Below are 15,530 nucleotides of genomic sequence, written 5' to 3'. Positions count from 1 at the left end.
ATGTGCCGCCTCCCTCTGACTTATTTCACTGAACTCGGTGCCCTCCATTCAGTTCCACACAGGCGGGAGGCTGATATCTCGGTGCAGGGGAGGAGCTGCAGGGTGCCCCAAGAACACTCGGTGGTGTGAAGCTCAGGAGGCCAGTGGCGAGCCCTGGCCAGCTCTGGCTTCCACCATACCTGGCCAGGGATGGGAAAAGTTAGCAGAACTAAAGGGCTCTGGGGCTTCGTGCCCGTCACACAGCCCCTAAGAGGCAGGGGTCCTGGCTAGGGAGGCAGACTCTGGAGGCCAGGGGGGCAGAGGAGGCCTGTCCCGGTCCTTGACTCTGAGACATGGGTGCAGCTCCCTGTGGTCTGCAGAGGTCTGGGAGCTGCCAGTGGGCCTCCTGCTGCTACACGGAGGGTTTCCTGTCAAGGAAGGGGGAGGAGAGGGAGGAAACCCAGACCCCTCCCCCTCCCACCTCATTCCTGATTTTTGTCTCATTCTTTTAGGGAGTTTATGGCACAGAAATCATTCTGCATCTCTCCAGATATTATAAGAGTATTATGGCTGTCGTTCCAAATCTTGAGATTGACTTTTAGTTGAATTATTTAAAAATGGGAAATAAAGGCAAAAGTATCTAAAATGAAGTTGAGCCCAACCCATGGATGCACACTACTGATTTCTTAATAGTGTTTTTTGAGTCTGTCTATGTGTGTGTGTGGGGGGGGGGGATTCCAGTCCATAAAGTACTCAGGGACCCAGAGGCCACTCCTGGAGATAGTTTCACAGGGTCTGGCTTTATGGGGGTGACTCGGCCTGGTGGATCATTGGGCCACACCTGCTAGTACCAGAAAACCGTGCAGTGCTAGGAATCAAGTTCAGCTCTCTGTGCAAAGCCTGGAATATGTGATATGTGTGGGAGGCCCAGGTTCTGTTCTGAGCACTGCCAAAAGCGACCCCTGAGCACAGAGCCAGGTGTGACCTCCAAACCAGAATGCTACCACTACTACTAAATAATCCTTGACATCTGGAATCTGTATCGCATTTTGAAAGTCCTTTTGATGCAATCTCTGCTGCAACCTGTGATGTGTTTTTTCCTCTCTCCTTCTCCCTCTCTCTCTGTCCTTTCTCTCCCTCTCCCTCTCCTCTCCCTCGCCCCTCTCTGTCTCTCTTCCTCTCCCTTTCTCTTCCCCTCTCCCTCTCTCCCACCCAAGCCCCTTACATTTTTCCAAATAAGATTTTTACCTCACTAAAACAAAAAGACAAAATTAAAATAACCTTGGTGTTGCACTACTCTTGGTGATGCTCAGGGGCTACTCCTAGTTCTGTACTCAGGGCTGCTCCTCAGTGCTCAGGGGATCATGCCCTGCCAAGGACTGGGGACAGTCACATGCAAGGAAAGTGTTTAGCCCCTGTCCCATCTCTCCAGCCCCTAAAAATATCTTTCTCTCATGATAGTGCAGTGGGTACAGCATTTGCCTTGCACATAGTAGACCCGGGTTCAATTCCTGGCATCCTATATCGTCCTCTGAGCACTCCCTGGAGTAATTACTGAGCACAGAGCTGGGAGTAACCCCTGAAAATTGCCGGGTGTAACCCAAGAATTGGAAAAAAAATCTCATTGAAATACAGTCTGAGTTGAGCTTAATGATGCACAATCTGAGTTGTGTATCATTAAAAATAACACGGTGAGCACCTCTTAAGTGCCAGGCACTGCTTTTGTAGATGGATGGAGACACGTGATCTCGGCTTCCCAGGAGTGTCCAGGATCACAAGAGAGAAAACACATAAGCACAAATAACCAGGCAATAAAAGCAGGCGAGAAACAATTCACAGGAGACTTACAAGAGTACTCGTCATCCGTCCATTCACGAATATTTATTGACCTTACCTTGTGTGGATTCTTAAAGGGAATACTGACTTTTCACTAGGAAAATCAACAACGCATCAAAGAGACTATTTGGGAAGGGAGGGTGGGCTGCAACCCCCTATAACAGGGCTTACCACCAGCTCTGTGCTCATGGAGCATTCCTGGTGGTGCTTGGCCAACTTTAAGTGAATCTGGACAATTGAACTGGGGCCAGCCACATACGAGGCAAGCGCTTTACACCCTGTATTGTTTCCAGCCCTGAGAATAATTTTTTTTTTTAGTTTTATATATTTATTTATTTATTTATTTTTTAAAATTTATTTATTTATTTATTTTATTTATTTTTTTTTTAAAGAAATATTTTATTGAACCACCGTGAAAACAAAAAATACAAAGCTTTCAGGTTTAAGTCACAGTCAAATACTGATTAAACCACCATCCCTTCACCAGTGCACCCGTTCCACCACCAAGAACCCCAATACACCCCCCTCCCACCCCTCCCCCCATCTAAGTAGCTGATGATATTCCCATTATTCTCTCTATATATTGAGTACATTTCATATTTCCATACAGAACTCACTATTGTTGATTGGAAATTTTCCCCAACAATCAGGCCTGCTGAATAAGCATCATCTAATAATTTCTCTTACTTGGTAAAGGTGAAGACTTTGAGTCCGCGCGGCCGCTATCGCGGCCGCGCGGTTTTGGGTTTCTAATATTTTAGCTCAGTTCACAGTCAAAATGGATGGCTGCAAGAATCTGCTCTGGTGCCAAAATGGGTTAGGAGACCTCAGGATCACAGTCAGTAGGCGGGAGGCTCTGCTTCTCGTGCCGCGGCTCTTGGTTCATCTCTGGGCGGAAGGCGCGCCGGGAACACCTCCCCTCCCAGGATCACCTACAGGCTACGCCACTAAAGAAAGTCCTACCTCCTGGTGCAGGGGTCTTAGAGGGTGGCTCTCACCGCGTGGCTGCTGCCGCTGCCGCCATTTTCGCTCAGAAAAATGGGGTAGAGAGGGAAAAAAATCCCTCCCCGGGCTGCACGAGGTTGTAGTTCAGTTCGCAGTCAAAATGCATGGCTGCAAGAATCTGCTCTGGTGCCAAAATGGGTTAGGAGACCTCAGGATCACAGTCAGTAGGCGGGAGGCTCTGCTTCTCGTGCCGCGGCTCTTGGTTCCTAAAATTTATTTATTTTTAATTAGAGAATCACCGTGAGGGTACAGTTACAGATTTATACACTTTTGTGCTTATACTTCCCTCATACAAAGTTTGGAACCCATCCCTTCACCAGTGCCCATTCTCCACCACCCGTAAACCCAGTGTCCCTCCCACCCTCCCCAATCCCATCTCCCCCCCACCCCACCCTGCCACTGTGGCAAGGCATTCCCTTCTGTTTTCTCTCTCTAATTAGCTGTTGTGGTTTGCAATAAAGGTGTTGAGTGGCCGCTGTGCTCAGTCTCTAGCCCTCATTCAGCCCGCAACTCCCTTCCCCCACATGGCCTTCGACTGCAATGTAGTTGGTGATCGCTTCTCTGAGTTGACCTTTCCCCGGAACGTGAGGCCAGCCTCGAAGCCATGGAGTCAACCTCCTGGTACTTATTTCTACAGTTCTTGGGTGTTAGTCTCCCACTCTGTTATTCTATATACCATAGATGAGTGCAATCTTTCTATGTCTGTCTCTCTCTTTCTGACTCATTTCACTCAGCATGAAACTTTTCATGCCCATCCACTTGACTACAAAATTCTTGACCTCCTTTTTTCTAACAGCTGCATAGTATTCCATTGTATAGATGTACCAAAGTTTCCTCAACCAGTCATCCGTTCTGGGGCATTCGGGTTTTTTCCAGATTCTGGCTATTGTAAACAGTGCTGCGATGAACATACATGTGCAGATGTTGTTTCGATTGTACTTTTTTGCCTCTCTGGGATATATTCCCAGCAGTGGTATTGCTGGGTCAAATGGGAATTCAATATCTAATTTTTTGAGAGTCGTCCATATTGTTTTCCAGAAGGGCTGAACCAGTCGGCATTCCCACCAGCAGTGAAGAAGGGTCCCTTTCTCCCCACATCCTCTCCAACAGCGGTTGCTTTTGTTCTTTTGGATGTGTGCTAGTCTCTGTGGTGTGAGGTGGTATCTCAAAGTTGTTTTGATCTGCATCTCTCTGATGATTAGTGATGCAGAGCACTTTTCCTGAGAATAATTTTTGTTTGGGTGCCGTACCCAACAGTGCTTAGGGCTTACGCCTGGCTCTGTATTTAGGTATCACTCCTGGTGGGGCTCCAGGGAACATAATGGGGTGCTTGGGATTAAGCCTTAGTTGGCTGGATGCAAGGCAAGTGTGTTAGCTGCACAATTGCTCCGGCCCCCTGAGAATAATTGCTTTAAGTCTTTTTTTTAAAGTTTTTTTATTTTAACCTTCTTAAAATGATTATTGAAGTGATTCTGCTCATTGTAGAAATTTTGGAAAGTACAGAAAAGAATAAAGTAGCACAGGCACAAATTTTCCCCAAAGTCACCACTGTGACCCATTTGTGGTGTGTTTTCTGTCCTTTGGTTAAGGGTTTTTTTTTTATCAAGAATTTTCGAGTTTACTCTCCAAATCTATTTATCATAAATATTTCCCACAGTATCTGGGACTTGACTCTTAGAAGACTTCCCCCCACCCCCAACTACTTTTAGTCCCATGGATACTTCTCAGTCTCCTCACTCAGCCTCTGCTGGATGATGCGGGGTGTTTGTGGTGGTTCATTAGGCTCTGCTCTGTGGGGACATCTGTACAGGCATCTCCCACTGTATTTCAGCCCTAAAGTTACCAAGGAAACAGAAAAGCAAGCCAGAAGTGTGGCCGTGTGTGTGTGTGTGTGTGTGTGTGTGTGTGTGTGTGAAACTTGCGATGCTCTAGGGTTACTCCTGGCTCTGCACTCAGAAATTACTCCTGGCATAGTAAAATTGTGCTCAGGGGACCATATGGGATGCTGGGGATCGAATCCCCAGGTCACACGCTTAAAAGGCAAAAGTCTGCCCCACTGACTATTGCTGTAGCCCCAGTTTGGTGTTTTTTTTGGGCTTTTTGGGTCATACCTGGCAATGCTCAGGGCTGACTCCTGGCTCTGCAGTCTGGAATCACTCCTGGTGGTGCTCAGGGGACCATATGGGATGCTGGGAATCGAACCTGGGTTGGCCGCATGCAAGGCAAATGCCCTACCCACTGTGCTATCGCTCCAGTCCCTGTAGCCCCAGTTTGGCTGTCTTAAGATTGAAAAATCTCAGTGGGTTACTTGCCAGAAAGTTTCTCAGGAAAGGGTCTGACAGAATGAGAACAAAAAAACATGAACATTTTCCAGGTTTTGGATAGCTGCACTGTGCTCTGAGTGCTTCCTCGGTGGCCCCTTTGTGCTCCCTCCCTGTACGCCAACTGCTGTGATGGCTTTGCCCTGACACCGTGTTCTCTGAGCACCAGCCTCCAGTGCCTCTTGGCTCTCTTCCCAGAGTGGGGTGGCTTCTCCCAGGCAATGTTCATGGGGCCCGGGGGTCACTCCAGCAATACTTGGCCACCCTGGATGGCTGGTTCAGTGCTAGGGCCCAAGGATGCTGTGCCAGAAACCACTTGGGCTGCCCTGGTGGTGCTCAGAGGATGCTACTGCATCACACCCAGTGGGCGGGAAGGTGGGAGATGAGGTGTTAAGGATCTAATCAGGATTCTATGTATACTCTGATTTCTGTTGTCTCTCTGGCCTCTTATATTCACTTTTTTTTATGATGTCCTTGGCCCTTTCATCCATGCGCACATGCGCTTCTGTGTCTATGTGGCTCTTAGAAACAGGGTTCTAGCCATCTGTCTGTGCAGCAAACACTTTCTTACTTGTTTATCTTTTCATCTGGTGTGTGCTTTTTTGATCACACTGGAATTTTTTTTTCCTATAGCACAGATCTGTCCAATATTTCCTTTGTGGCTTCTTCCCCAGCTCTGAAATGTGAAAGTCCTACCCCATGTGAGGGGCATTTGCTTGGGGAGTTCCCAGGTTGGGCACAATGAAATCTAGGCTGGACGTCAGCGGGATAGTGTTGAGTTTGTGGGTTGGACTTTGTGGGTTGCACAAAGGGGCCACTGAGGAAGCACCCAGAGAACAGTGCAGCTGTCCAAATCCCGGGGCCAGATTAGAGACACTTCTTTTTTGTTTTTTGCCAAGGTGGAGATGTTGAGCTGCATCTAGTGGTGCTCAGAGCTTATTACTCTTGGTTCTGTGCTCGGGAATCACTTCTGGCAGCTCAGAGGACCATATGTGGAGCTGGAGATCTCATCAGGATGACTGTGTGCAAATGCCTTAACCTCTGTGCGACTCTCCAGCCCCAGGAATGTCTCTTAATACTGAGTTGTGGGGAGAAGAGGTGGGGCAGTCACTGGTTCTGAGATGGCGTGGGGTTGGGGGGCGGCTGCAAAACAAAATATCTTTTCAGGACAACCCTTGAATGTTGGCATGTCTGATTTCTCTGCAAAGCGTTCAGACTCTATTTTGAAAATCTGTTAAGGGAAATCCAGTCGGAGCTCAGTGAGACGAAGCATTCTCTTTGCTTTCTTCCTTGGGGGTCTGGGGGGTGAGATTTTTCTCTGATGATATCCTATCAGCTCCTGAAAGGCTTCCCCAGGCCTCAGATTTCCTCTTACCTCACAGCCAGGTGACCTCAGGACTCTGCCTCCCCCCCCACGAACCCCATCACCACCTCTCTGCCCCGCCCCCCCGCAGCTCCTCCCTGGGTCCCAACCTCAGGAATGGGCTGCCTATTCCACCTTTCTCAGTCACCGGCTCCACCTGAGAAAGTGCCCCTGGAGGGCTTGTAAGAGCTCTGGAAATGAGTGATTCAGGGGGTTAAACTTTCAGACTAAGCACACTCCTCCGAGGACTGTGTTTCAGCCTCTGGTTAGACACCCCCTGGAGATGTATTATACCTCCCGGCCCCTTTTTTCATTCTCCTTGACAGGACAGTCTCATATATTCTTCAGTGGGGAAAAAAAATGGGTTTTTGCATTACTCGAATGCCTGTCTCCCAACACAAATGCTCCATTTTTCGCCCTCCTGTGTGTGTGCATTTCTCAGGGTTGCAAATCAGCACAGAGGGCCCGGCAGGTCTATTCGTCCCGCTCAGCAGAGCTGGAACGGAGGTCTCCATCATAAACTGTCTACCGAGGCTCGGTGCAAATCTTTTTCTGTTGGACTCTGGTGTATCTAGACGAGGGCACAAATCAGGCCTGTAATGGCTGATGAAGTTTGCAAGCTAAGCAGCACCCTCCACCCCTGCCCGTCATGGAGGACAGCCTGGATAGAATCTGGAGGCCCCCCTGACTAGGGGTCTCTCCATATCCCCTCCCACAGGGAACCAACTCCAGCGACCTCGACAGCAGAGATCAATTGGGACTGTTTATGAACATACCCTGAATGTCCTCCTTGGTATCTGGCCTCAGTCGCTAGCATTTCATCTGTGGAAGTCACCCCCACACTCATGTGAGCCACAATTCATACCCATTCCTTGCTCTATGGTGCTCCGTCATACAGGGCATGGGGCTTCTATTGCTATGGAGTAAACGGCCCCAGAATCTGGTGAGCCTAAAAAACCATTTATTCTTTGTCATAGTTTCTAGGGATAGGGGCTGAGGACGTGTGAATAGTAGAGCACATGGACTAAGGATAAAGGCCTGGATTCAATCCCCAGCACTGTGAAATAAATAAATAAAATAGCAGGAGTCACTGAGTCAGGCGATTCTGGGTGTGATGCTGCACTTGATGGTCAGGGGCAAAGCTACAGCCCCTGAGGGTCAGGTTGGGCTGGAGGATGCCTGTTTGCAGGGTGTCGTGCCCACTTTCTCGGCTGTGATGGGAGCCTGCCCCGCCCTCTGCTCCTGGCTCTTGGAAAAGAGCTTGGGCTTCTTCTGGACAAGGTGACCGGCATTCCCTGGAATGAGTGATTGGGAACTGGAGGCAGAAGCTACAACTGTCACTTGTGACATTTCCTAGGAAGTCGAGGAGGAGGGTTTCCAGGATCGCATCTGTCGCAGTCCAGCAGTCACCATCAGTCCCCTCTGTCACTGAGAGGACTCCACAAGGATGGGGGTATCAGGAGGCAATGTTCCCGGGGGTCCACCCTTGTGGGAGCTGGCTACCCCAGAGGGACAAGATCACAACGAGAAAGATCTTTTTTTTTTTCAGCAGGCCCTAGTCACACTGTTGTGTTAGACATAATTTTTTAAAAATTGTTTTTGTTTATTTTGGGTTCATACTTGGAAGTGCTCAGGACTTACTTCTGGTTCTGTGCTCAGGGGGTTACTCCTAGCCCATGTCAGGGACCATATGTGGTGCCAGAGGTCAAACCTGGTTAGCTGTGTCCAAGATAAGTTGTACTATTGCTCCAGCCTGTTTTTTAAAAAAAACTTTATTGGCATTTAATGGGACTAAAATGGTGTTAAGATTTATGGGGTTGACATGCAAAGCTACTGCACCTTTACCACCACCAAATTGCCTAAGACCTCCCTACAACCCCCATCCTTGTATCACCTCTTCCCTCCCCTTTCACACATCCCTCACTGATCATTTATCTCACTTCTGTGGCCAATAGTGTTGTTTGCGTTTGTCTATTCCCTGTGTTCTATGTGCCCATCAATTGTAGTGTAGCTAATCCTGGCAGCTATCTTAGTTCCTGAAGTTCGATTCCTGATGAAGCAGTTCTCAGGATTCCTGGGAACCAATCTGGAATATAATGCAAGAAAATTCCTGCAGGAACTCAGCCTGTTTAGGCCTCTCCCTTGCTTTTGCTCCCCAAAGAATGGTCCCCTCTTTTGTGCTGCTGGCAACCAAAGTCAGACCTCTTTAGCATGACCGGCATTGCCGTTAACTTCCCTCGACATCTCTTTACAGTGAGCCGGTGTCATCAGGACCGTGGCAAACCAGAGCATTACTGAGACATGTGGGCTCCACCCCTCGGTGTGGGGAAGCAGCAGCTTCCTGAACCCCGACAATTTTTCTCTCAGGCCCTGCCTGGCAGGTGCTCTGGCTCTTTTGAAATCAAACCAGTTTGGAGACCGTGTTTTTTTGCACCTCTGGGAGAGGTTGCCGGGTGAGTAGAAAAAGGAAAGTTGCCTTTTCTCAGGGCTGGAGAGAGCTTAATGGGTCAAACTTTGTATGGAGGGGAGTCCAGGGTTCACCACCGAGCACCATCGGGAGGGACCCCCTCTCCCCACCAAACCAAGAAATAAATGTTGCCTTTTCACTGTGTGCCTCACTATCCCCAACTGTAAAATGGGGATCATAACACCAAACCTGCAGGTTGGTGTGTTAAATAGATGTGTTGTTCGTGTCACACTTGCCACATATTGGCACCCTAAGAATCTTGGTTCCTCTCTCGCTCTCGTTTCCTCCTCTCAGCCGAACACAGGCGCGTATTGCACCCTCAGTGACTGAAATACTTCCTGTGATGTGTCCTTGGTTTCTCCTAGAGGGGAAAGTAGTTTTATTTTTCTAGTGATAACAGCGATGCACATGTTCACCAGCTAAAACTTTGGAAACTGTGGGAAAGTACAAAAAAGGAAATAAAAATTACCCACAATTTCACACCCCAGATCCACCACTGCTACTATTTGGGTGTTTCCACCGGGTGTTGAGCGGCTTCTTGTTCTCAGAATTGGAAGGTGTGGCTCAGGGCCGAGGGAGATCTCTGTGTGTGTGAGAGAGAGGGGGAGGGGTGTGTGTATGGGGGGAGGGAGGTCCCTGAAGCCCAGATTTCACTCACAAGAAGAAAGAAGAAATGCAGATGGGAAGTAAGACCTAGGGCTGTGACAGGATAGTCCCAACCTGCTCCCCTTCTCCCCCACTCCCCAGTTCCCAGCAGGTCCACCCAGTCTTTGATTCCTTCCTGTCTCTAGGCTTCGGTTTCCTCATCTGTGAAACGGGCACAGGGGCTGATTTCCAGGCCTCGGCTATGTGTGGCTCAGAGGGTCTTTGGAAAGGAAAGTGCCCTGCGGCGGCTCTGCCTGACACACGGGCACCTCTTTATTTCTCAGGGCGCCGCTCTCTCCTGTTTGGGAAAGAAGACAGCTCCTCAGCAACTCCTTGGCTCCAGGACGTGGCCTCCTGCTGTTCTCTTCCTTAGTGGCCCCTGGCAGGAAGGGATGTGAGGAGAGGCCCCTCCGAGGACTGTGAGCCTGTGGCCCTGTGGGCAGAGAGGGGCCAGCGGGTTCAGGGCCCAGCTGTGTCCATGGGCTGTGATAGGGCAAGTCACAGGTGCCTGGGGCCACCATTATGACATTAAGGTGTGCATGAGAGCAAACCCCTCAGATGAGTCTGTCTGCACAAGGTCTGGGGATAATTCTCGGCACCCGGGGGGCACAGTACAGAAAGGAACGCGACTCTATAGGGTCTGAGGACAGGAGTGTCTGAGGCGACAGTCTTTCCAGAGCAGCAGGGGTAGGGGAGCAGGACAAAGAGAAATCAGAGCCCCTTTTGCACTATTTTCTTTTTAAAATGATGATGTTTTGTTATAACAATTACATATATAATTGTTATATAATATATCGTGATTAAATCATAACAAATAATACTACAAGACAATTATCATTGTTCACTTGTGTCACTTGTCATCCCGTTGATCTTCGATTTGCTTGAGCGGGTGCCAGTAATGTCTCCATTCGTCCCTGTCTTGTGCTAGTGTAGCCTAGTGGTATCTGCTAGCTCCAGGAACAGGAAGAGCCTCAAAACATTCATTCAGGGGTTTGATGAAGAAGTCTTGCTGGTGGGCGGCTGCGCAGTCTTTTGATGTCCTGTGGAATCCAATTGGTAACAGCTCTAGTCCAGTGGTTGTCTCTGAATCGCATTATGTGTCCAGCCCATCTGACTTTTGACGCCTTGGCAAATGAGACAGCGTCCCTGTTTCTTGACCGTCAACGGAGGTCGGAACTCTGGATTCCTTCTCTCACTTGAGTGAAATGTGATACTCCAAGCATAGCTCTTTCGATTCCTCTTTGGGATACCCGAATAGCGTTCTCATTCTGTTAATAATAATCATTGTTATTAGCCTAAAATCAAACACACATGCAAGGCAAGTGCTCTACTGCTGAGTTACAACATCCCTGACTCCTAAAATCATTGTTGCCTAAACATTTCTATTATAAGAAATTGCAAACATGCAGAACAGAGGCCTCATCTCTCTGTATTCTCGCCACCGGGGAGTCCTAACTGTTGATTCTGACATATTCAATCCACTTCCTCAACATGACACCTTTATACATTATATCCATCTCCTTCTTTTGGCTGAAACTTTTTGCTTGTCTTTGGTTTGGTTTGGAGTCACTCCTGGTGAAGCTCAGGAATTACTCCTGGCTTTGAGCTCAGGGATTGCTTATGGTGGTGCTCAGGGGACTATATGGAATGTTGGGGAGAGAACACAGGTCAGGCACTTGCAAGGTAAGTGCCTTATCTGCTTACCTTGGCTGAAACTTTTTTTTTTCTTTTTTGGGTCACACCCAGCGATGCTCACTGATGCTCAGGGGTTACTCCTGGCTCTGTGCTCAGGAATTACTCCTGGTGGTGCTTGGGGGACCATATGGGACATACAGGATGCTGGGGATTGAACCCAGGTCAACCGCATGCCAGGCAAACACCCTACCCAGTGTACTATCGTCCAGCCCCAGCTGAAACTTCTTTTTTTTTTTTTTTTACTTTTTGGGTCACACCCGGCAAATCACAGAGGTTATTCCTGGCTCTGCACACAGGAATTACCCTTGACAGTGCTCAGGGGATCATATGGGATGCTGGGATTCGAACCCGGGTTGTCCACGTGCAAGGTAAACGTCCTACCCGCTTTGCTATCGCTCCAGCTCCCTGCCCCCCCAGCTGAAACATTTTTGAGGTAAGTTTTAAACATCTGGATACCTGCACCCTAAATAATACAACATAATGCTCTGAAGACTATGGACATTTCCTTCTGTATCCTAGTACCTGAGACAATTAATGGCCTTTTCCAAATGCCATCTATAAGGTTTTCCAAATTTCCCAACTTCTCAACGCATGTAGAGTCAAACCAGGCTCCATGTCCCTCTGCACTTTTCTCTCCCTGTCTGTGTCATTCCTGCATCCCGCTTAGTGACAGTAGCCATGTCTGTGTCATGGAGATACACGAGTACCATGGCAACACAAGCTCTGGAGGAGAAGGGTCCTTGTCTCGTGCTGTCAGGGAGGGCGAAGGAGCAGCCAACTGCCATCAGCTGCTCAAGGCAGCAGAGCTGGGACTGGGGACAATCTTTGGCCAAGATGGGGACTAAATGTGCTGAGACACACTGACCAGGGCTTCACCACACTAGTCATTGTCCCCATGGGACATTTGGACGGTTGGAAAGGGGCCCTCGTGAGACCAAGTCAGACTAGTGTGAGTCAGATTGGATTTTGTTCTCAGTTGCAGAGCCAGCACTCAATGCAGTACTCAAGCTAGACTCCCACACAGCGCAGCTCTGGCTAGGGGGAGAGGTGACTGGCCAGCAAGCAGGGCTGGACCAAAGTTCCTCTTGCAGACTGAGAGCTGATCATCAGAGTAGACTCTGCACTGTGCAAGGACAGTGCCTGGAGCCGCACTCCTGAGATCTTCCTTGGCTCCCCGTGCTTCCTCCATGCCCAGTGTTTCTCCAATGCCCAATAGTTGCTCTGTGCCCAGTGTTTTCTCTGTGACAAGTGCTTTCTTGGTGCCAATGCTTCTTTGGCGCTGAGCACCGGGACAGGCTGTGTTGACACACTTGGGTTCCCTTCTCAAGGAGAGCCTGGTCTCGGGGCTGACTGGGACTCTGCACTGGTTCTGCTGGCCCTTAAACACTTTGCCCCATAGACTAGGAGAGAGACAAGGTCAATGGTGTTTGGCACTTCCTTGGTGGAGAAGGTGCAATAATTGGTATATCAAAACCATATAAGCCTTTACACTATTGTTTGGTGCCTAAACTACAATAAGTTTTTTTTTAATAGAGAGCTAGATGGGGCTGGAGTGACAGCACAGCAAGTATGGTGTTTGCCTTGCATGTGGCTGACTAGGGTTCAATCTCTCGCACCTTATATGGTTCCCCAAGCCCACAGGAGTGATCCATCAATGTGGAGTCAGGAGTAAGCCCTGAGCACTATCTGATGTGATCCCCAAACCAATAAATAAATAAAGTAGAGGACTGAAGAGAGAATACAGGGGTTAAGGTGCTTGCCTGCATGTAACTGATCCAGTTCAACTCCCAGCACCACATACAGTTCCTCAAGCATCACTGGGAGTGATGCCTGAGCACAGAACCAGGAGTAAGCCTTGAGCACAGAAGGGTATGGCCCAACCCACCCACCTTTCCAAACAGAATCGTGCCCTCCTGGTAATTATTAAGGAACAGACTCAAACCCAGAGCATAGAGGGTTCTGCTTAGTAAACAAAGGGATGGTATCTTACAGGTGGTTTCAGAGTTCCCACCTCTGAATTCTGTCCCCGGCTCCCTTCCTCCACATGTCTGAGTGAGGTGTGTTAGCCCCATTCAGTCCACTTTATGGGTCACCCTGACTCACTCATCCCCCAGTATGAAGGGATTTAATGCTGCTCGTCCATCTCACTTTGCCTCTTCCTGGTTTCCCCCTATGTTTAGCCAGATAGAAGAGATAAAGATGCTCTCTGTGCAGGAGGAAACAACCTTGGGGCTGGGGAACCATCTTAATGAGGCCTGAACACCACCAAGAACATCACGGTTTCCACTTGGCCACTTGAGGAATCTGGGGTCTCAGTGCCCAGGGTCTTCTGACCACCTCACAAAGCCTTTCAGTCACCCCATCCTCGACTCTATCTCTGTGTGTGTCCCCCTGGCTCTGGAAGGTACAGGCACCTGTAAGACTGATTACACAGAATGCCTTTCTCTCTCTCCTCGCTTGGTCTCAGACCTGTAGAAGCAGGGGCTTGGGCTGTGCTGGAAGCCACTGGGGGGTTCTCACATGTCATTCTGGAATGTAGATTGCTTGGGGCTACTGTGGGAATCTTCACCCTAGCAGGCGGCCTGACTGCAGGCAGATCCGTGGCCAAAGTGGATGAATAAAGGGAGGAATGACAAGAATAAAACTCTAGGAAGTACTTTACCCCTGAGGGGCAGTTCATCTTCTTAGATGCATCTTCTGCTCTCCCAGAGCCTAAAGATCCTCCTTCAAGCTTGTAACCTTGGGAAAATGCCATTGGCTTCCTGGAACCTTAGTTTTTCCATCTGCAGAATGGGCATGTTTCCTGCTCTGTCAGAGTTGGGAAGGCAGGCCTAGAAGGTGGGAAGGCAGAGATCCATGGGGCATCTTGGATACAAAGAATGGAGAGGGAAATCAAGTTAGGATTGAGAGATATAGGATGGGATGCCTACTATTTTCATGCCACCCCTTATGTCTCTAGTTAAGGGGGGAAAGGTCTAGAAATCACCCCCAGTGGTTGCTAGAAATTCTTCAGCTCTATTTGCAAATTTTAAACTTTTTTCCCACATAGAGACACACTGGATTTCTATTTTTGTATTGAAAATACCCATATATATATATGCACTATAGCACTGTTGTCCCATTTTTCATCAAGTTACTCAAGCGGGCACCAGTAACATCGCTATTGTGAGACTTGTTATTACTTGTTATATATATATATTCTCTGTGTGTATGTATATATATATTATATATATATACATACACACAGAGAATAGAGCTACCAGTGGTTTCCATTTGGTGAGCTCTGACTGCAGCAGACTGAGGGCTAGGACTATGTCTATTGTACACTGTCCATTTCATGAGGAAACTGAAGTCCAAAGAGGTGGGCAAGGCCAGGAAAAGTAGCCGCAGGTTTTGAACTCCTGCCTGACCCTGGCATGCCCAGCTGCCTCCACTGAGGGACAGGAAGCCCAGCGGCTGAGGGAGAAGGACATGGAAGGTCAAAGTCCAGGTGACCTCCTCACACGAGAGGCGCTGAGTAGCCCCTGGGCACCACTCAGGGTTCAAAACACCAAAAACAAACAGAGAGGCCCTTATGTGAGAGGAGAAACAGCCCCTAAAAGACATCTCTGAGGAGTGAATTCCTGGCACAGTGTCAGAAAAAGGACTTTGGGGTGACAAGGACGTGAGTGTGTGTCCCAGCTCTGCCTTTCCTGGCTTTGGTTGAGACCTCAGGCAAGTCCCTACATTTGAGCTTCCGTTTATTCATTGCTGCTGGGGAGTGAAATCTCTTGCCTCACAAACTTATGTGGACAAAAGCATGGAGTGGACAAGAACATAATGTAAACTGTGAAGTCCTGTTCACTTTACTCTCCACCCTCCACCACCCCGTGGCAGAGTGCGGGGTACCTGGGGCTGGAGCCCAGGGCTGGCCTGGTGCTAGGAAACTCACTTGGCAGCTCTTGAGGAAACAGCGATTGCTCATTCCACTGCCAGCTGCGTTTATGGTGAGATTCTGGCTTCCCTGTGACCCCCAATCTAAAAATGAGGAGCTGGGACTCAAGAGAGATCATACAGCTAAGAAGATTCTTCAATTTCATGCAGTTGACCCAGATTCAATTACAGCACTCTATCTGGTTCTCCAAGCCCAACCAGAAGTGTCCCCTGAGCACAGAGCCAGGAGTAAGACCTGAGCACCACAGGATGTGACGCTTCCACTCCCCACCACACACATGCAGAT

The sequence above is a fragment of the Sorex araneus genome, chromosome 5, assembly GCF_027595985.1.
Source record: "Sorex araneus isolate mSorAra2 chromosome 5, mSorAra2.pri, whole genome shotgun sequence".
NCBI classification, from domain to species: Eukaryota; Metazoa; Chordata; class Mammalia; order Eulipotyphla; family Soricidae; genus Sorex; species Sorex araneus.
Note: the sequence above shows the minus strand (reverse complement) of the source record.